Source organism: Corvus cornix, chromosome 14, assembly GCF_000738735.6.
Source record: "Corvus cornix cornix isolate S_Up_H32 chromosome 14, ASM73873v5, whole genome shotgun sequence".
NCBI classification, from domain to species: domain Eukaryota; kingdom Metazoa; phylum Chordata; class Aves; order Passeriformes; family Corvidae; genus Corvus; species Corvus cornix.
In genome coordinates this window covers 11,206,116-11,229,664 of record NC_046344.1, presented here as the reverse complement: position 1 = coordinate 11,229,664, position 23,549 = coordinate 11,206,116, and positions in this window count along the sequence as shown.

The following is a 23,549-nucleotide window of genomic DNA, read 5'->3' as shown; positions in this document are numbered from 1 at the left end:
TCATAATGTTCTGTATGTGAAAGTGTCCTGATCTTTGATCAGCATTAGACCTACACAAAGTTAGAGCAATTTCACTGGATGTTATCTCCAGAGAAGGCAGGATTAGGAACAAAAGATCAATGTAAGGTGCATTGACAGAGCTGGATGCTGAGCTGTGTCTGTTTCTCTGAACAAGAGCAACACTTGGCTTCTGTGCTGTTTTCCAGCTGGTTCTGTTCTGCGTGGTGACTAATGTTACACTGATCTGGTGGAATAACGTCAAGGATTGTATGAAAATAGTCCTTCGAGTACAGTTTGCTACCAATCAAGTTGCTAATGGGGTGAAAAGCTTGAAAGAAACATTGACTCATCAAGCTGAAGCTGTTTGGGCTTTGCCCAAAACTTCCTTTAAAAACAAAAACTGCTTGAAGAGTCCTCAAATCTTTAATAGGATGCCCCAAATTAAGAAAGGGTACAGAGAGATACAGGCTCTCAGGATTTCTGGTGTGTGTACCATTGCTGCCCAGCAGCCAGATGTGGGTCTGCTCCTTCAGAGGCTGCCCTTGTGCTGCCTGTCCCACCCTGCTCTGGATCAGTGATGCTGCCCAGTGCCTCAGATACTGCTGTCAGGGACTGTGGTGAGATGAGTGTGGTGACTCACTCCTCTGCTCTGCTCAAGAAGGGTGTAAATGTTGTACAGCTTCTCTTGATTCTAAAAGAAAAAATAAAAGAGAGTCTTTAGAGTTTCTGAGCACAGTGCACGGCAGAGCCACAGGCAGACTGTTTTACATTCCTGTGAACTCGCAGATTCTCTTCTTTTTATGGGAGATATTTTTCATTTCTTTCACCGAGTCAGGGGAGAATCATCTTCCTGTCCACCACCCATCCAGTCCTCCACAAAAATGTTTCACTAGAACTTTTCTGATGGTGCTAAAACCTGACAAATGGCACATAAAATACAGCACTATCAAAATATGATCAGTCACAAAGCACCTCACTCTTGGTGAGGCGACACAGATTAAAAAACAGGCTGGGGATTCCGGATGGATTTTCTGGAGCCTCATCTTCCCAACTTCTTTTACTGTTATGCATAAAACAAAGAACATTTTTTTTTGTGGAACATATCAACTTACTTAAAACAATACAAGCAAAGGAAAACACGGCCCTGCCTCCCTTTTTTAGTAAGTTTGCAAACCAGCATGGTCTAGCCATTTATCCAAGAAAATTCAGAGGAATTTGAAACCCGTTCCCTTGGCAGCAGGACAGAGGACTGCATCAAATGGGAAAGCCTGCTCTTGACAGCAGAGAAGTTCCCTTCTGGTATGAGACATAGAAGTTCACATCCTCAGCTGTTAAAACAGAGATTTATACTACATCAGGAACTGTCTCTTTCTTTCTCAGGTTGACTCCAAAAGTGAAGATGAAACAAAATAGGAACCAAGATACAAATGTAGTTATTTAAGCACTGACCTATGATCGATTCGGACAAATGTCACCAAATGTCCTGGTTGTTTGAAGGTGCCATGTGCCAGGGAAAGGCCACTGGCTTTGGACTGGAGCTTTTTGTAACCAGAGGCACAAGAAGCAACCCAAGAGACCCTGGGCACCCATAATCCAGGGCCCTTGGCCCCCTCCTGCAGGTGCCAGCAGGGCACGTCTGTTCTCACTGACAGGGAATAACACTGGCTGTGTGCAGTCTGGCAGCACAGGCTGACAGAGGCAGTCACTGTGCAGTGAAGTCTCTGCAGGAGCCCGGGGGCAGTAAGGTCAGCCAGCGACTGGGGCCATCCCCACCACCCACACCTCACTGGGGGAAACGGGGCTGGAGTGTCTGAACAGCTCCAAGAGTGGGAGGTTCCACCTCAGCCCCACTTGCAGCCCCCCGTCCTCTCAGAAATGTCACTCATGGATGACCCAGCGGATGGCAGTCACCAGGCCAGGGATCCTTATTCACTCTTATGCAGTTAAAATCTGATTGATTTCCATCTGGTGACTTCAGAAGTGGTTGCCATACCCAGATTGCCTCAGGTCATATATTTTGTCTATTTATATCCTTGCAAAGGAGAAATAAATACAGGTAGATGACATGGGAAAGTCCCCTGAACCAAGCAGAAAGCTTTAGTGATAGCAGTTTTATCATTTGTAATGATAAACTTAATATTGCAGAAAACGCTAAAAGCGAGAAGAAATGAGAACAATTTGTATCTCTGTGGCTGAACTGTAAACTATGACACCAGGGCAGTTCTATCCAGAGAAAGAAAACCCACCCCCCTCACTGGTTTCTATTACATTCAACAGTTAAAAAAATGATGCTGGTGGGTAAATCTTGCTCTAGACAGAATAAAGCATGGCCCAGCTGCAGTGCAGAGCTTGTTTCCCTGTCTGTGTGTGCACAGCGTGCACTCTCTGTAATGAAGGATAATTGTGTCAGTACATAATTAGAGATAAAAAAGCGGGCGGGTGAGATGCCAGTGATGAGATCAGCATGGCAATCCTCCTAAAGAGATAGATATCTACTTGCCACGTGGTCTGGGGCCAGGTCTGGCACTAGGGTCAAGGAACTACATCTCTATCTAGGCTGTTGCACGACCCTGAGGAGAACGTTTAACTTTTCCTTGTCCCATTTCCCACGTGGTGCAAATGAAAGCTGATTGTTCAGGTGAATGTCACCTCTCTGCAGAGGACCCATGAAAAATTCAGGCAGTATTTGAATCATTTAAAGGTTCTTTCCAAGATGCACTGGAGCAAAGTATACAGAGCAGTTCAAAGGCTGGAAGACTTGCAAAAAGATTTGAAGGGGATTATTTGTGACTTAGCTAAGCACTGATTAGTGGACAGTGTGTGTGGAGGCAGCCAGGATCCATGGAAGGAGGGAATGGGCAGTAGTGAAAGCATCAGTTTTACTCTCATAGGTCCAGCTGTTGACACAATGACTGGGAGAAGTCTAAGATGTTCTGTAAGCTGTGGTACTGAACATGACACCTTATTCTAGAGACACAGGGGAAGAAGGGATTAAGGCAGGGAGAGAGATTTGGGAAAAAAAGGGTTTGCAGAAGAGGATAAGGTGGGAGAAAGGAGGATTGCAAAAGGGGAAAGGAGCCAGTAAGAGTAAGACAGCAGGGTCAGAGTTGGTAGAGGCTCTCCCTGGGCATCAAGGACAGCAGAAATCTCTTCAGCCATGCCTAGGAGGTGGTGGGGCCTCAGAAGTGAGACCCCAGCATAGCTGGGATGCTCCCTCCTCCGTGACTGAAATGAGTGTTAAACCCTTGTTCTGGGCACACCTGGATCTAAACTCTGATATCCTGTTGGAAAAGTGCCAGGTAAGGGCCATTAGTGTTAGAGCCCCAGATAAAGGGCTGTTTTTACAGTGCGGGTGGTCTCATGGTCAGTGCCATCAAGAGGAGGGGCCCGAGGAAGCCCTGATGAGCAGCCTTGCTCTGACTCTGAGGAGCACACCGGGCTGCGCAGCCGAGCGCAGAGAGAGCAGGGACATTGTTAAAACCACTCCTTTGTGGGACATTCCTTTTTTTAAAGGCCATTCATATAATTCTGGAACAAGAATGGGAAATGCCTTGTCTCGGGCTTCCTGTTGTCAAAGCGAAAAACGATCCCATATCCTCCCGCACGGGCGCTGGCCTGGGCCCAGGACGCTCTGATCACGAGCGGGGCTGCGGGGCTGGCGCGGCACGGCGGGGCTGGGGCTGCTCCTCCTGCCCGTGGGCACTGTGCCTCCTCCTCCAGCTCATATTTTATTTTTAATTCAGCTACTCAGAGGGATGGAGAGAGGAAGAGGCGGGTGCTGCTGCCCTGGGTTGAAGTCCAAAGAGCATTGTTTTCTCATTATGAGCATTGTGTTGCCATCATGGATAATTATAATCTTACATCCCATTTCATTTTTTTTGAAAACCACACAAAAGCACTGAAGCCAGAAACTTCTTGGTGACAACCCAGGAGATGTCTGTTGTTCTTCCTGACTGTATTTTATCTTATGGGGATTTGAGGGTATTGCTGTGGAAATGCCAGATATTAAAACCTCATTATACTTCTGTTTGCAAAACAGATCTTAATCGCTCGCCATCCTAAACAATTACCCTGGCAGGCAAATTCTGGAAAAATTAACAGCCAAAAAGGATGAAAAATCTTTTCTTTTTTCTTTGTTGAAACAGCAAAATCTGCATGCAAATTCACTTAATCAGCCAAAACGCCCTGCTAACGCAGCCCTATTCCCAAGGAGGCACTTTTCCAATTTTCTAAAGTGGAGCTACTTGTGTTTCCTAAACCTTATTCCAACTATAGCTATAATATAAAGTTCAATGTTTTTCTGCAACCTGTCCCAGCATATGGAGCTCTGCTATGAAGCAGAGGGACGTACTCCATCCTTGCCCTCATTGCGTTTCCCGTGTAGCTCACACCAGAAGTGGGAAGTGCAGAGCCCCACTGGTCCCAGGGTGGTCAGCACTGCAGATCAGCACAACCCATCTTGGCACTAAAAGTTAGCAAGGCAGCACTGGTGATTTCTGCTATCTCCTTGTCCAACAGAAAAAAAAATCTCATGCACTTTTGCTGAGGCTCCTGAGTGATTTCCACATCCAAAAATGATGAGTTAGGACTGCCATGGAAATAAGTAGTGATGTCTGATAGAATTGTCTTGGTTCCATGGGGATTCCAGTCCTGGAATTCCTGTCCTTGTGTTTGACTGAGTTCCCTGTGGTCTCTGTTACCCCTTGGGGTCTCAGTTACGTCAGCCACAGGTCTCCTAATTGTCAGTTCAGGCTGTACTTAAAGCAAAACCACTCTCAAGAGGTTCAGGGGGCATTGCTTTTATGACAGCCATTTCACTAAGTGATGACTATGACTTGAATGCTTACTTGCCTTGGAGAAGATTAATCTCTTTTGCTGTTTTCCCCCCTGTAGAGAGCAGTCATTCCTCGACTCTGGAGATCTGACTTCTGAAAAGCTTGAAGTGATTGGTCTGTGTGCTGCTGCTCCAAGCCAGTGCTCGGGCATCAGACAATTCCTGAGATTACAACAGAGTTCCCTCCGGGTCGCCTCCTCCAGCGTCTCTGAAAGGGCCGTGAGTCAGCTGATGCACAGGCTGCTGCTGAAGGATGCTCCCAGAGAGCCCCTGAGTGCAGGGCAGCTCGGTCCCTACATCTGTCTGCTCACAGCCCTCCCTGAGGGCTCAGGTAGAGCCTGCTGGCCCCCCAGCAGCACCCCTTTTCCGAGTGGCTCCCTGGGGAGCCAGGGGTGCTCTGCACCACCCAAGGGGAGGGCACACTGCCCTCATCGCCCCCGAGCCCATCCTGGCACCAGAATCCTGTAATAAATTACAAACACCTGATAGAGCTTCTGGAACACCTGAAAACCACGAGTACAGGACCCCGTGTAGGTCCGTGAGGCAGAGCAGAGGCGAGTACATTGCTTGGGTTGGCTTTGGTTTAGCCGCATTTTAAGAGTGCTGACGAGGTGACAGAGGGGCGGTGGTGTAACTCTCCTCTCTAAGACTCTTCTCGCCTTGCCCAGCCAGCAGTTCAGCACGGCACTGGCCCCAATGAAATTTCTGAGATCACTGCTCTCCCTTAGGGGCTGTAACTATTTAAAAACGCCAAAAGATAAATGGACGTTATGAATTGCGTAACTTCATGTTTCATGTCTCAGCTCCCGGTGGCCAATAGATGTTTATTTACTTATTTCGTGGAAGTTCAGTACCTGGATGGGAAGCTGAAGCCAGGTGTGAGTGTTCCAAGCGCAGAGCCAGCACCTCTGCGGCTGCTGAATGCTCCAGGAGGAGCCCGGCACAGGGAGCTGGATGCTGGGCTCTGGGAGCAGGGAGTCGGGCGCAGGCACCTCCCCGCCACGCTCTGAGCCCCGGGCGCTGCTCAGGGTAGCGATTTAATGCTAATTTGAGTTGATGGCCGTGATTTCCAAAGCACTCAGCGTTATTGTGCACACCTTTTCAATATTCTCCCTTGGTTCAATACACAAGCTGCGGTTTCCATTGGCTCCCAGCTAATCCCGCCGTCCCTGGAGGGGCAGGCTGGGCTCCGGAGGCTGGACAAGGACCAGGAGCCAGAGCCGGCCCGGGACAGCTCATCCATCCCCTCCCTCCACTCTCCCCTGCACCCTGACCTCCTCCCTGCCTCAGCTGAGAGTCTGTTCCCTTTAACAGGTGTTAGACAAAGGTTTTATGTGAAATATCAGCATGAAGGTCCCTGAAAATTATTTCTTTTCAGGAAGCAAAGCATCCACTGGTTATCCCAGGAATGTGTGCTGTAGAAGTGTTTACAGCGACATTAGTCATTCAGGATCGGCTTCGGTTTCTCATTTCATTAGAAAGACATAGTTGTAAAGCTGCACAATGAAAAAAACCCAAACCAAACCCCATTAGGACCATAAGGTGCTCCATTTGAATTTGGAATATTGCTTTAGATACACAGCGCAGGGACAGAGGCACCAAAGATACAGAGATTATGCAGCACCTAAAGGCAAACACACTGGAGAGTGTTTCTGGTGAGAAAGTGCCCGTTGAGGCCTTTCACACTTCTCTAAAGGCAAAGGGACCTCGTCCGAGGTACCCGAATCGCCCTGCGCTCCGTCTCTCCCGGCGCCGCCGGCTCGGGAGCCCAGCAGCCCCTGCCGCAGCATTCCCAGGACAGAGCCAGCTCCCCCCCGGCTGCCACGGCCTGCCCGGCACGGACCTCACTGACGTGATCTGAAGGGATTTTCTGGGCTGCTGTGTCCATGAGGAATCGGCTTTCATCAAAACATCACGATAACCGTGTTACCTTAAACCTGCTCCCAACGGATGTGGGTTACAGCCGCCCTGACACAGCGAGCTGCTCCCCGCTGCCAGTGCTCCTCTCTTCCCCTTCATCTGGGGCAGGAGCAGCTCCCTCCTTCCCCCAGAGCTGTGCCAGTGCTGAGCTGCCAAACCCCAGGCAGAGCCTATCCCTGGCCCCGTGGCTGCCACGGCTGCCCTCCCCAGACCCCCACCCGAAAAACTTTAATTCTGCACAGATTTTTCCAAGGTGGGACAGTGATGCAGAAGGGGGGATCTCCTCAGGCCTGCTGGATGCAACTTAAATCTGCGAATCCCGCTTTGTTCTTAGACAGAGACGAGCTCACAGAGAGGCCACCTCTGTTCCCACTTCTGGAGAAAAGGTAGTTCCGTTGTTTTGCCCACAGGCGATGGCACTGACACAAACATTTAGTGTGCACAATAACAAATACTCTGTATCTGAGCACATTCATACTTCAAGAGTCATCAAGAGGGATTTCAGCTCATCCGAGTGCTCAGCAGGAATGGGAAGGACAGAAGATTGTGCTTAAAACTTCGCAGCCTTGCCTTAACAAGAATTTCTGACAATCAGAGTCAGGCCGCAAGGAGCTCCTGCCAGGTATTGTATGCGAGTCCCCTTTGCTGCACGAGGATTTTAGCAAAAAAGAGTCCCTTTATGTCAAGTGAGTGGATGCCATCAGTCCGAGCCGAAGGATGTGACACAACACAGGCACAGGGACGCCAACCTCAGGAGCGAGTAAACCATGGTCCGCCTTGGGGGAAGCTAAACACAAGGCAGAGCTAAAGCTGTAAGTAAAGGCTGCAAGTCCGAGGGGAGCTCTGGGGCTGAAAGTGTGACTTTCGTGCGGGAAGGGCGCCGGGGGGAGGGCAGCTGCTGTGCAAACCCCCGAGCCAGGATGGATGGGAGATGTCTGCTTAACAGCCCACATTCCTGGGCTCTGCCAGCTCCCCCTAATCTCCCGATCTTAACAACAACCAGCTATTTGTCCCTAAAGTGGGCTGGCGGGAGACAGAAAAAGCCTTTCAGGTACACAGGTTCCTGCGGCGCTGCCAATTCTCAATTATTATATGAGGCATTTCGCAATATTTTGTGTAATTGACTGCTTTTTTTTCTTTTTTTTAAGCTTCACGCACTGGAATTATGTCAACATGTGAGAATTTCAGCCCGGATTTTAGATAATTTCTTTTCGTAACCTGCAGCTTGCTCTTTCAGGGAGGGGAAGGTGACTTGGGAAGCTTTGTGCTTTTAGAGGCAGTGCCCGTAAGAAGTGCTGCTCATCACAGCCTGAACTCGGGATCAGCCCTATCAACCCGAAGAGCAACTTCCCTAAAATCTGGGAACCTGAGGGGTGAGGTGGGCAGACACAGCACAGTGTCTGACAGCGAGAAGAGGGACAAAGACCTGTTGCTTCCCTTGCAGGAGGAGTGGGATGGAGGATGGAGAGGCCGAGCCGGGGAAGGATGGGGAGCCAGCCCGGGCTGTGCAGGCGGCCCAGGGGCTCCTGAGCAAAACGTGTCGCTCCCGAAAGGGCAGCAGCCCGGTTATTTTGTCATGTCCAGAGTGAGTGTGGCGGTAGGAATGTAATGTTCCTTACAGCGGCACCTCAACACCCAGAGAAAGGTATTTGGAAAAACGTTTTTGGCACCATCCCATCGAAACGGCGCTGCCAGCGCATCTTTCAGCGTGAGGAGCCGAAGGTGTCACACCGCCGATTGGAACGAGAGAAGCGGACGCAGCAGTTTGAGATAAGATGCAAAATAAGTGTGGGCCAGAACTTGTGCTAAAGATCTGCTCACAACAGCAAATCCCAGGTAATAAGGGACTGCTGCTGGTGCCCGCGGGACCATGAGGGACCTGGCTCTCTGCCTCACAGGCACTAACGATGCCAATCAAGGGCTAACGCGCAGCCCATCCGTTCTGTGCCCCACACAAAAGCCGCTGACCTTCCCTCGTTAACAGCTCAGTAAGAGGGGTTGGATGGCCCTACAAGTAACCTGGAGCAGTGATTGATACTCCAGGATTTCTCTCTCTAGTATTTGTCTAAGTCACTCCTTACACAACTCGTTATTTTCACTCCAAAAGGCTTTTCTTCCCTAGAAAAAAAACCCACTCTTAAACAGATTCCCGAAGTTAGAGCTGCGTTAGTGTTTAATAATCTTTGAGAGTAAACTGAATTCCCCCTCTTAAAGCAGCAGGGAGAATTTAAACGGATGGTTTCTATTAAAGGAAAACGTTCCCTGTGAAATTTTGCCGATGCGTTCAGCGGAGTGCGCGAGTCACATTTATGGTGAGCTATTCATGTCTTCACTTTGAAGTGCAGGGTGATGGTACGGTAAACCCCGCAGCGCTGGGAAGCGTTTATTTTGGAGGAAAAGTTATTTGTTGGAATTTCTAAATGTATTTTGGGTCGATCTTAAAATAATTAACCCGCCCTGGAAGGTCAGTAAGGGGAAGCCTGCGGGGAAGCGCGGCCCCCTTCTCCTGCCCTGGAGGTGGGCGTTAAGCGAAAGAAAGGAGGAATGTTGCTTAGCCCGAAGTTACAAGAAATCATTTAAAAATCACCAAACTCTTTTCACAGGCAGCGTTCGGCTTCAGGGACACGCGCTGCCTGCAAATATTCCTTGGGACCGGGGGAAGCGCTGGGAAGCGGCTGTGAGCCGGGCTGGGACACGGGGTGGCCGCGGGCAGCGGTGGGCAGCGGACAGCAGGGGACAATAGCGACCGACAAAGGACAGCAGCGATGGACGGGGACAACAGCGAGGGACAGGAGCGACGGGCAGGGGACAGCAGGGGACAGCAGAGACAGACAGGAACTGGCAGCGGCGGGCAGGGGACAACAGGGACAGTAGGGGACAGCAGGGATGGGCAGGGGACAGCAGGGATGGGCAAGGGACAGCAGGGGACAGCAGAGACAGACAGGAACTGGCAGCAGCAGGCAGGGGACAACAGGGACAGTAGGGGACAGCAGGGATGGGCAGGGGACAGCAGGGGACAGCAGCGGGCTGCAGGGGACAGCAGGGACAGTAGGGGACAGCAGGGATGGGCAGGGGACAGCAGGGAACAGCAGCGGCGGGCAGGCGACAGCAGAGGGCAGCCAGTCCCCTGTCATTCACCTTCCCAGATTTCTTCCCGTGGGTTGCGTGTGCAACAGTTGGCATTCCCAGCCCTTCCTTCCCTCTGTTCCCGCTGAGTGCTCCGGGCCGCGGGGAGAGCTCATCTCGCGCGTGGTGTGACCCATCCAGAGATCCGCCTCTGAGCACTGAAAAACAACTGGCAATTTCCAAAGTGGCGGAATAATAATAATAATAATAATAATAATAATAATAATAATAATAATAATCCATTGCCGGTTCCCCGGAGCGCTGCGGGGCCCGGTGGGAGCCAGCAGCATCGCGGCTGCCCGGCCGCCCGGCGACAGGCGGGCCCTGGGTGCCACACTCGCCGCGGTCACGGCAGGGTCCTGGGGAACACCAAGAAGGGGCGATTTATCGATTCACACCGGCCCGTGTCTGCTTTGGCTTAACCTCCCTTGGAGCGGAAAGCGTCTCCGCATCCAGATTGTTAATCCAGGCCAGCGGCATCGGGCGGGCTACAAGACACGCGGTCAGGAAGCCCGGTGCGCCCAGCCCCAGGTGTGCCAGGTGGGCACACAGAGCAGGTGTCCGGGCTGGCAGCAGCGTCGTGCCCATGGCTGGGCTGCAGGGACACAGCCCAGGGAGCCTCCTCTGCCACCCAGCCCGGGCTGGCACCGGAGCACTCCCTGGTTGTTATATAGGTTAAGCAATCTTTGAGTGTCGTGTCTCACATCAGACCTTGCCGTGCAGGAGACTTTATTTATAGCTATAGACAGGGATACAGAGATAGAGACTGCGCTTCCACAGGGAGTGGTTGTTCCTCATCAGACCCTTGGACCTAATTTCCTTTGGGATGTGTCATCTTAAAGCGTTGCCAGAGACTGATGGATTGTATCCAGATAGAAGGTGACAGGCACTATACAACCAAATTATAAAATGAATGAAGTCAGTTGTTATTTGAAAGAAAAAATGCATCTCCCAGAGCTCATAATTTATTAAAATCTGAAATCAAGAGCTGAATATTTATAGTTTACTTTTGTTCCTCTTTCTGGAGCTCTCTAGACAGACATTTTGTTCAGTTGGCCTAAAAAATTAGATCTGCATTCAGAATGAAGAAATCTGAAGTGCTCTCACAGCTTTCTTTCCTTCTGGAAGTCAGTAAGAGTTGGGACCATGATTTTTCCAGTCAACAAGCCTCCTGGCCTTTAGTGACTTTGGGCATGGTTTTTGACAACATTGTCCAAAGCACAGCTCACAATGTGATGCCATGGCTGTTTTAAATTGCAGTGGTAGAAAGAATAATTATTTCTAGATTATCACCTAAATTGGTATCTGCCTAAGAAATGGGTTTATTTGTTTAAAAATCTCTTTCAGGAGTTTTTTTCCCAAATGACAAAGAGTAATTCAACACCCACTATATAGAAACAAATCACCCACAATCAAAAGCACATCTGGGCTTATTATTAAAGGCTGCTTATTCAAATTATGCTGACTAGTAGTTCCTTAAGGAAATGGACTGAAATTAAATCCAGGTAAGATAGCTATAGCAATCCAAACTTCTTGTCTTTGTGCTACCTTAAAGCTGAAACACTAGCAAATCCCCTCCAAAGTCAGCTTCTGTCCAGGGGTGGGCAGCAGCTTTATTCCTTCCATCCCAGTGAAATCCCTACTGAGGAATGAAGCAATTACATTGAATCCATGGACTTTATACTCACATTCAAAATGAACGGGCATATGCCTCTACATGGAACAAAATGAACCACAGGCTAATTTTTAAGAAGTGTTTTTAAACCCTGAGTTGAGGGGTTCTCCTGTGCATACATGGGGTGAGACAGACACACAGAGCCCTGGCTCTGCAAAGGAAGAGCATGATTCAAAAAGTGAGGAGGAAGTTTTAATTAAACTGGTACGGTATGGCGCAAAAGGCCAAATCAGTAGGAATTCATCTCCTCAGCATAGGCTGGTGCTCGGAGCAGGTCCTACAGATGTTCTTTAACAGTAAATATTTTGTGCCTTTAGGTGCATGTCAAAACCTCCTGACACAGTTGGGAAGTTTAAACCAGAATTCTCTATAAAGGCACCTGCTCAGGAGAAAAAACGGCAGCAAAAGTGAGAGCTGAACCAGTCCCTCTCTGCACTGCTGCAGTTCGGGAATTCTAGTGCAAACATCGGAAAAAAGCTGTTCTATTTACACAGACAGAAGGTCAAAGCCCTGGCTGGAGCTCTGTCTGGTGTCCTCAGGGGCAGGACATCAGGGTGGACATCAGCCCTGAAGGCAGAGGTGGCAGAGGGAGAGGCAAGCGCAGCAGGATTCTGGCTCTGGAGCGAGATCCAGTGCCCAGTTTCCTCACTGCTGGACATATTTGTTTGGCAGGGTTTAGTGTTATGTGACAGCTCAGAGTCATCCACAGGCTGACCTTCCAGCTGGACATGTGAGGAGTACAGGGGTATAGAGAGAGGCCTGACAAAATACATGCAAGGACTGCACTCCTTCTCTGGGACAAAGATACCTCCAGTGGCAAGCTCTTCATCCTGGTGGAGACACACTTGAAGTATGGTATTTTCTCCCTTCTGTTAAGAATGTTGCTGACTTTGACAGATTTTTCTCTGCTTAAATAATATTTTCAAGTCTGAAGACAGCACTAGGAAAATCTGCTTAGCACTCAGCAGCAAACTTCTACCCCCGAGTTTTACACAAGGAAGCATGAACTGCCCAGAAATGCGGAGGATCCACACTTATGCTTCAGGGTAACTGGATTTTCCTCCCAGCACTAAAATGCTCATTTGTCCGTGGGTTATTCAGCAGGGAGGCAGCCAGCAGCTCGCCATAGGCTCCCTGCAGCCTCTGCAATTATACACCAGAGCAGGGCTGTGCAATTACACAGCCTCTGCCATTCAAATGCCGCAAATCATTTTGCAAGCACTCATTAAACTTGCACAACAACCTTGCTGATAAAGTACACATGCTAATCATGTCTGAGCATCACAGGCTGAGGCACAGAAGATTCAAGGACTTGCTCAGGGTCACACTTTGAGGATCAATAGGAGTCACTGGTGGCTTCCCTCTCATTACCCAATGCCAGTTCTTATATGCAATGTCCTCCATTTGGATTTTAAATACAGATGACTGATGCCATCTTCCTATTCCTGTTGGAAGGAATCCACGTGTCAAATCTGAGTGTAAAAATACCATATTTTGATACAAACATATGCCATAAAAGGAGATCATGTTACTAGAGCTTGCAAATTCATAGCTCTTTAAGTCCTGAAGCATCTCAAAGAGCTCTTCCTGAGTATTTATGTGATTTTCACTTTACCACCTCTCAAGTGGAACATAACATTCCCTTAATAGCACACAGCAATACCCAGCATAGAAAGTGAAGAACCACATCCAAGGATAGGTCTGAAAATGAGGAGGGATTTAAACCCAGAAATAAGGTAGTGCTTCAACAAAAAGCTTGATCTAGAATTCCAATTTATTTTCCCTGCTTAGCTGAAACGCTATTATGAAAATCTGCCTGATTTTCTGCGTATGACAGAGCAGAGGATTTCAGCCACAACGTTTTACACCAGGGGAGTGTCAAGTGTGCTGAAGGGCAGGGTCCCCACACTCACCCTGGTACCACAGCATCCTTCTGCATCATCAAGTTGCACTCACTCCTGGGTCAAACAGAAGGAAAAAAGCTACTTACAGTCTGGTTTGCTGAAAATGATCCCATAATATATAACTTTCCAACAGCTCTGGTTTTTTATAAAGGGGCAGATCAGCATTATTATTATTATTGGACATGGATGGAGCCTTGGACTCAGGAAGTCAATAAACCACTGCTGTAAGAGTGTGCACCAGGGAAGAGCTGCTCTGTATTGCCTCACTGCTGAAGACAGTTGCCAGCCTCCTTGGCCCTATTCCTGCAGGCTTTATAGTGGGAACTTGGGGAATTCCTAAGTCAGAAGCATCCAGATCACTTGTGATGCTGGTGATGAATCTATTAATTTCTTCAATACCTTTATTTTGTTTCTCTGGCATTCCTGATGAGATCCCCGGCTGTTTCCATCTCCCTTGAATGCTCAGGTGCAGGCTTTCCCAGGTGCAGCATTCCTGTCTGAAGGGCTGCAGTGGCTCCACAGTGGCTGACAGCCCCAAGGACTGGGGTATCTGGGAGCAGGTGCTCCTGATCTGCTTGTGCCAGCTTCACTGTCCCACTTCTGTCCCCTGTGGATGCCATGGAATTCCAACACTGCCTTTGTATGGGGTGTAGGGGTGAAGGATGTGGGCACTGAGGTAATGGGGGGATCAGGTAAGGTGAGCGAGAACATCTGGAGGGAACACCTGGAGATCCAACTGCTCTGCAGCTGCCAGCCTTGCGCTGAGCTCATATCAGTGTTTCCAAATCTTTGTGAGAAAGAGAATATGAGTTCTGGGCTGGTTCAAAAGCAGTGCAGAGACAACTCCTGCTGTCAGCGACAGTAAGGAGCCATTTACAGTAACCTACCCCTTAAAGCAAGGACACAGCCCTGCACAGAGCAGAGGTGAGGAGTGGCCCCATCACAGCCAGAGCTGAGCCTTCTGTCCGTGCCCGAGGCTGCAGGGAACACTCACAGCCTCTCTGCCATCTATTCCCTTCTCCCTCTCTGCTGTCCTTTCCCAGCGTTTTTGGTACCCTGTCTTCCGGGCCTTTCTGATGAGCAACACCTTCCACGGACAGGCTCTCGGGGCGGAGAGCAGCTGCCTACGGACAGAGATCTTCCCCCTCGTGGCTTCTCCTGCCACGGCTGTTCCTGCTATGCAAGGGCTTGGTGTGTTCCCTGCTCCAGGAGTGCAGCACAGGAGGAGGAGGCACCACTGCTCCCTTCTCCCTCCCACATGGCCTTTGTGTAAATGGGGAGTTTCTGTTCCATTTTTCAATCTGGTGTCCTCCTGTGAATGCCACTGGGAGCAGAAATTCAGGAAACCAAGTTTTAAATGTTTGGATGTTCAGATCCTGTTAATCAAGGCTGGAGTTTCTTAATGAAGAAAAAAGAGCAGCACTTTCATTTCGTTTTCATTTCTGTGCAGAGAAGAGGGCTCCAGAAATTAAGTGATAATTTCATTAAATTATTATCCATTGAAATACACCCAGATTAGTGTGATAACTCAGCTAATGGCATCTGTAATTATTTGATTACACATGCTGAACTATGGATCTATGAATATTAAATATATTAGACACTAATATAAAGCCAAGGGAAAATCTAACTGTCATGAATTCAGATAAAACAGTTGTAAAAAATACAGTATTAAGCCCCCCAAATGAAAATCAGCAGTACATCCCTTCCCAAATCTAACTCAATTTGGTGCTTCTAGGATATTTAGAGAAACATATTGCTTTTTAGAACAGAATAATTATCTTTTTCCCTCCAAATATTTGAATATCTGTGCACTGACACACACCTTCTCTATCCTCATCCCCAGCGTCCCTTGAACTTCCAGGTGTGGCACAACATGGGCCAAGACACTGAGCCTGCTCCAGACAAGAAAATTAAGACATTTCTTATCCCATACGTATTTTTACAATCTGTTTCCACTGATTCAGAGGGAAGGACCTGGCACAGTGATCTTTAGATGACAGAAAGAAATACCATTGCAGCTTTTGAAAGGGATATATGATGATATATGATGATATATGATGATATATGATGATCACTCTCCCCAAAATGGAGCAAACCTTATGTAGAAAACATGATGTCCCATGTGGACTAGAACAATTCAGTTTTGAAAAAAACTAACAAAACAACAAAAGAGATGGCAGCAGGAAAGCATGACTTCAGAGGAAGAATAGTGAGAATTCCTGGGAAGAAGGGAAATGTCTCAAGTAGCTGATCTCATTGGTGTGCTCTGTGACAACTGTTGGGTTTTGGGTACAGGAAAACCGCAGACCTAAAAACAGTTCATAAAATATCCAGCAAGACCCAACTGCTGCCCCTGAAAACACATCACAGGTACCTGGCAGCCAGGTAGAACTCACTGTACTCACTGTAAACACAAAGGTACCAAAACTGCTCTGCTCCGAGTGGGCACGTTCAGTGTCTTCAAACCTCTGGCAGCACTGAGGCAGCAAAGGAAACCAACCCAAATGATGATACAGCCCAGGAATTCCCAGCCTGAGCAGATCCCACAGGCTCTGGTACACCTGGCATCCAGCACCCACCTGCAGACAGGACTTTCTGGTTGCCAGGAGGGCACTTTATTCCAGATAAACCACCTGGAGGGATCACCCCGGGCTGGCAGAGCTCCATCTGACACAGCCTGCCAAAGCCCGTGTATGCCAATGGGGGCATAGGGAATTTAAAACAAATTTCAGCTGAGTTTTAGAATTCCTTATTTGTTCTACAGGTTGTACTGGGGTTATTTTTGATTTTTCCTAACCATTTCAGCAGACATTTTTACCTCAGGGAAGGCCAATGTTTAAAAACTCTCATTCCCTTTCTTATTCCTTCTTCTTTCCTCCCAAAAGATAACCTAAAGGTGAAGGAGCTTGGCAGCTAATATTTCACCTGCAGAAGAGAAGAATGACTTAGAACACAGGATTTAGCTGCTGTTGCTTGACGACTTTATATTGATTTATGTCTGCTCTGTCACCATAATGTGTCTCAGCACCTCCATGTTGCATGAGGCCAATGACCAGCTTGGGAAACCAATTTGACTGAAAACCAGTACTTTTACAAACACAGTAAGATGAAAAAAATGCCTTCAATCTGATCTGTTTTGGCATGTGATGGACAGTTGGGAATGTTGACATAATGGAGGGAAAATTCTGGCTGAGGACTTTTTGGTGAGTGCCTGTACTTTGTCCCCCTTTGGCTGACACTGCACACAATGAAATGGGGTGAGCTGGAGCAAAAGTAGGCAGAGACAACCCAAAATGCTTTGATCTGCAAGGCCAGAACCAGAACTTCAGATCTGGAGTAAAAGGCAAAGAAAAAAAGTTTTTAAAGAAAGTATATCCCATTTCCATGTTTATTGGATTGTAGGGTTTATTTCTGTCTGTTCCCAGGAGTAAAATACAGCAAGAGTTACAGAACATTTGTTGACAACAACTGACTATAGAAATGGGGGGAGAAAAATATGCTTTGGAGTAAGTGCTTCAGCATCCTCATAAATCTGCACTGGAATAGACTCTGGCCATTGTATTTCTGAGGCTGCTACAACAGAGCACAGCATGGTGGTTGCTCTCACCATGGCAACCCAGAAAACTGCCCCATCACAGAAGGCTTGCACTCTGCAACACCCATCTCTCCCTGTCCTTGCTTCTCAAAGGAGACTGATACATTCAGGACTTGAAGTAGCACTCGAAGCTAGAGCCCCAGCTCCAGTGCCACTTAAAGTCTCCTGCACTCCATCCAACAGCAGCGACTGGGAACATTAGCAGCAGCTCTCTTATGCTGCAGAGAGCTATTGAAAAATGGGGTCAAACCTGGGATAGAGTATCTTCAATTTCTTCAATACACAGCAACCTTTTGGGGCCCAGCACTTGCTCTTTATGGAGAGTACTGGAGAGGTTTAATGACTGAGCTGAAGTTTTGGTTGTGTTCTTCACAACATTGCCCTCTACCACTGTACTACTACCCCACCTTGAAGAAGGGGGCTCAGATCATGGCCTGAGCCCTGGGGTAAATGATTTTAGGCCAAGTCACTGGGCTGCACTGGGGGAGATGGTGCTGGGGCTCACACAGCCCTGCCACCCTCGCTGTCTCAGCTGAGGCTTCTGGCAAACACCAGCCAGGCAGCCAGAGGTGACAATGTCACATTACATCTACAAACCAGAAGCTGTCTGTTAAACCTTGTGTTCTCTAGTATTTTCACCCTGTTTCATTTGAAACACTTTATTAACACTTCATGGCAAGAATTTGCTTTTATGCAGTCTGCCTGGTGAGACAAGGTATTTCATGAAGCACTTCTGGAGTCAGTAGAACATCACCCTTATTTTCCTTGAGCTAGAAAACCAGTCATTGAAGAAGAGGAACCACATGAATTATCCACTGAGACTGAATGACTCCACTACCATCACCAGCTCATGTTCTGTTTGCTGAGGACAAATTGTTAAGATTTTAAAGAACTGACACTATGGGGATCCCTGCAGTGCAGGTATTATTCCATACTTTTGATGGAATAGAAGTGTATTATCTCCTTTAAATAGGTGGAGAACTGAGCAGAGAAGCTAGAGGATGCATTTTGGGAAGTGTTGTGCATCCTACTCCCACACAAACTAAGTGAAGTCTTCCCTGGCCAGGGTCCTAAGAGACTACTGGTATTCCAACTGCTCTTGAATCCTCCAATCCCTGAGCTTCCGGACTGCAAATATTATATTTAGCACTTGAAATTCTTTAAACTTGAGCAGTCAGCCATTACATACATTATAACATGGGAGTGGTGGTTTGTTTTTTTCCTACTCAACTGATAAGAAGAGTGTGGGGAGAAATGCACTTTTTGAAATAAATAATTTGGTGGAGAACTGAGAGGACATTGAAGTTGGTATCCGAGATCCGATGTCTACCCTCTGCTCATACTACTGCCCCCACCTATGCACAATACATCCACTTGCTCTTTTAAAGAAAAAGTTCAAATTCATTTGTCCTTGAGCAAGCAAAATGTTCAGTAGTTTCAGTGGGGGTTCTGCTGAGCCTCAAAGGCTGGATCAGGGAGCTGGCTGTCATGGCTTACTCAACCATCTAATCCTGCTAAAATCATTCCCTGCAGAGCTCTGGGGGCACAAGCAAATCAGAGCCTCCAGCACTCCTGTTGGTGTGTGTCCAGGCCAGTTAGTGAGGCTGAGGCAGGCTCAGCTCTAGCACTGATGTGGGTACCAGATAAAGGGAGGGCATTTGTTCTCATTGGGAACAATATCAGGTATGAAAAGATGCTGCTCTCCAAAGCCAACTCCAGCAGTACAAAATGAGTGTTTGCATGACTGCACCCACCACAGCAAGTAATAAACTCGTGCTCTGCCTATGACCCCATTTCTGGGTTTCAGAACTGGTGGGCTATGTGACATTACTGGCTGTGTGGAGGTTTGCTGACAGCTCAGAGAGAAAGCCATTGGACTGAGACTTCCTGCCTAAAAACAAACAAACAAACAAACAAACAAACAAACCCACCTCAGCACAGGGTTATCTTAAGAAACACCCTTGCAATCTGCAATTCCAAAACACTCTGCAAAGACTGATGCAGCAAACTACGTTTTCTTTCCTAGTCTCTGATGCTCTCTAAAAAGAGAGCAACTAAGTGTTGCAGTGACTCAGACCTGCCTTTGGGAGCACACAGACAACCTACTGGAGGCCTTTGGCATCTTGCTCCTCCTTCAACTAACACATGACAGTAAGTGGTGAAGCACCTGCCAGCTGCAGTAATTTGCATAGTGCCAAATATCTCAGCATCCCACCACAAGTTCACATGGAAAAATTCTACTTTCATTAAAGTTTTTTAAAACCCCTTGGTCTCCTGTCTCACGAAGGTACTGGAGCAAATAATCTACTCTGCTAGCAAAGGAAACACCACTTAGATGACCCCCACATTGTTTTTTTTCCCAACACTTTCTTTATTTTTAGTACAGTCATGTATTGGCAGTAAGCAATTAAGATGGTTTTACAGTTAGAATGGGACCTGTAGCAGCTGGAGATTATGGGATATTGTTTCTCCTGCAGCATTGGACATGGCTTTGGGTTTCAATTTTGGGTAAAAATTTCCATATTTAGGCCAGCAATTCTACTAACCATAAGCAGAGCACAAGCTCCCAAACTGAATTCAGCTTGGAGACCTGTCTTAGTGCTGACAACATTAAGGACTACCAGCTTGTGCACAGACTAATGGGGTGGTGTTATTAGAAGTCATCTGCTCATTCATTGTATAGCATGAAAATGTGTTTAAATTGCTGGTCTTTCACAGCAAAGACCATCTCTTTCATTTGTATGCAGCCCTCAGCAATAGGCCCTTGTTGGCAAATCTCAATCAGTGTGCTATGTAGAAACTTTTTATTTTTGATGACACACTAGAGAATTGAATTTCAAGAAAAAACAAACTGTTTAGAAAAGTTTTATAGACAAGTAAAGTTCTCCTTTCAGAGCAGTTCTTAAGGCATGAAGAAAGATTAGGCTGCTCTGAAGTACCGAGCAGGAGGACAACTGCACATTCACCACGTGTTTTATCCTGTTATGCAAGAAATACCATTAATTTCAGTGGAACCATGTATGTAGTGAGGTACTACCCAGCAAAACTGAAAACTGTGTCTCCTACTCTTTTTGGTAGAGTTTGAACTCACAAATTATCTGTATCCCATAGGAGTCGTGTGGTCTTTCCTGCAAAAGGAGAATCTTGCTCCTTGTCTGGATTGTTTAATGATTTTGGTATCAGAGCCCTGACATGAGGTTTGGAGACTCTTGTTCTCACAGAGTCAAACTGCTTTCCTTCTCAAACTGAGCATGGCTTTTGGGACACAGTCTCTGGATCACTATTTTAGGCAAACCCAAATTGACCAAGCTTTAATCACATAGTTTCAAGTTGGTTTTATGTGACAGAATTTTGATCATGGTCTTAGAAGTGCTGTTACTAAAATGCTCCCAGGAAATTACAGGAAGGATACAGGTGCTGTTGCAATACACATCTTTTATTTAAGGCTATCAACATTTTAAAATTCAAACCAGCATTTAACTAACTGTTTCGCAGTGCTTACCTAGTTTTGGTTTTTCAGAGCAAACCATTACCTAGGAGCACGTACTGGAAAAGAAATCCTTTAATCCTATTCTATTACTTTTCTACTTCCCATGACTCAAAACCAGGAGAATATGAGAGTCTTGCAACCATAAGGACCATCATACTTTGGTGGTCTCAACCTTTGTCACTCGGTTTCTGTTTCAGACTGATCAAGTGTTTGCACTAAGGGTGCTCTATTGTCACATTTTTCAGTGGGGAACAGCAGTAAAAGCCAGCAGACATAAAAACTCAATCTGAGCATATTAGGAGCAGGTTAAACTGTCCTGATAATGTGATATACAACAGTCAGTGCACGGCTGCTCTCTGCGAGCCAGACTTCTCATAAATACCTGCTGCTTGCTTGCTCAGCCACACTATGTCAGACTTACTCGGGATGAAAAATTTTGTCTGAGAAACATTACAATTTGCAGCTGAGTAATTGCCTTCCCTGCTGACCTGCTTTTTTTGGAGGACAGCATACTGAGTCTCTGATCCCAAAGGACAAAATGGTGAAGAGAAATGAAAATATAGTCACTCAGACCTGTTTTTTTCCCTTTGGTGAAATGAATACCTGCTCCCTTCAGTTCCTCCTCTTAAAATATCGTGAAAGTTCTCTTATACAAGTATCCAAGTTTGGCTGCAGCACTGTGAAAGCATTCCCATGTCTGTATTGAGCCATCTACACATTCAGATAATTTAAAATGTCAGTGTTCACTTTGAATAGATTGTATTATCAATAAACCTTTCTCTTCCCCATTCCATATTTTCATATTAAAAAAAAATGTTTTCCCTTATTTATCATTAAATTTAACTCCCAGTAAGAGTCTGCATAAGGGAATAAAACAAGTCTTCAGAGCCTTCTACAATTAGCATATTCTCATCATGCTCCAGTAATTATCTCCCTTGATACTTCAGTTGGGATGCCACACTGCTCTCATCACTACAGCATTCCCATGGGGGAAATTAAGAGGCAAAACACCGAGATTACTCAGATTCCACATTCACCATGTGCACACCAGTGTCCTCCCAGTCTTTGTGCATTTGTCTCTGGCCAACAAATCCCTTACCAGCAACCAAAACCAGCACACTCATGTTTGTGCCAGGCCACCGGCGGTGGGTCAGAAGCACTGAAGTTGTTCTTTATTTCTAGGGAGGAAAGATTCTTTAGTGAATCAGCGTTGCTCAGAGCTGCTTAGGAGGCGTTGGGGAGAAGAGTGTTTGGGTGTGTTAAGGGGTTTTGTGCACAGCGCTTTTGTTCGTTTTCCTTCTCTCCTTTGCTGCCTCCTCCACAATTTACCTCAAAAAGTCAATCAATATTGTCTTCATTCTCCATTTAATTCTCCTTCTCTACCTGCAGGACTCATTTGGTACATTATTCTTCCAGTCCCAGAGAGTGCTTGGCTCCTTTCCCGAGGCCCTAACACCCTTTTTATCTTCAGGTGGCATAAAGAAGTCTGTAGACCAAGTTAGAGTTCTTTATTCTACCAAAAAATGACACTTTTCTAATTTCAAAATTCAGTATCCCTATGTTCTCAGCTAAGCCCCTCTCCATTATTATCCCAGAAATTCCCAATGGCCACTTCACAAAACTATACAAACAATTCATACAATAACTCCAACATTGCCCACCCCACCTGGTGTAAAGTGTGCAGAAAGGAAAACAACTCTCAGAATCCCAGCGGTTTCTATCAGCCATAGCTACTCCAGAGAACAGTGGGTAGCCAGATTTGTCTAAATTAAACCAGGAAATTCAGCTGCTAAGCTTGTGCCCAGGATTTCCCAGAGATGCATTACAGCTCTCTGTCTGATTTGCACTGAATGGGCATCAGCCATAGCCAAATTTTGGGACAGTCTGCCTTATAAATCATGACTGACACTACATTGTATTGCAGGAATGAACTGTTTATTTCACAGTTGCCAACATTATTCAACTCTTTAGAAATAGTCAGAAAAACAGATGTGTGGCATACAAAGTCCAGGATAGCCATGTCTCCTCCTCCATCAAGCTCCCTGCACTAACTTCTGATCTGAGAGAGCATCTGCAAAGTCCATGAAAGCTGACAGGAATTTCAGCTGTTTCTGATGAGGGAGATGAATTTAAATACTTGATTCATTGGAAAATACTAGAACACAATCCCATCACGCATTCCCATGTGATACTTTACAATATTTAAGCAATTTAAGAGCATAAGGAATGAATATTTTCAAGTTGTAGGTACTTTATAAGAAATCCTATTCAATAGAGAAGATTTCCTCTTCTGTTCTTTACTTTTCTTTAAACAGTTGCACAGGAGAAAAATCCATGTTGCACCACAATAGGTACTTACTGGCCATGTGATCAATGGATGATTTACAAAACCAATTCGGCTGAAGTTCATAATCCTAAACAAGAATTGGACAGAGCCTTGCCTAGAGAGGAAGGGAATATCCATGCCTCTGTGTTTGTGCATTAGTGCTATATATATGAGATACTTATATTAAAAGCCAATGCCACAATTTCAGTTTAAGGAGACATGCACAAAGTTATGGGTGCTCTTATCCCTTCTACTCACATGGAGTACCAAGGCATAACCCACAACCACGAGGTCCTTAGTAATTAGTCTCAGTGGTTTAGGAAGTACGGTAGCGGCAGCTTTAGTTTTCAGTTGTTCTCAGAGACCCCAACCCAACAGTCCTAATTATACCTTCATGCCACCTCTTTCCCCAGTATATATGATTTAGGCTTGAATTTCTGAATGTTTTAAGAAGTTGTATGAAGATCCAAGTTCAAAAAGGGAACAAGTGTGGACTGGATAAGGAAGCCTGTCAGAGGAGGAAACAGTCCATAAAGCCTGTGAGTGTTTCTGCCACGGGATGGGATGGGATGGGATGGGATGGGCACACCAGGCTGCCAGAGTGTGTCTATAATCAGTTCAATGATGTGGCAGCCGATCTGGACCCGGCTGACCGCGGACAGCGGTGGCATCGCAG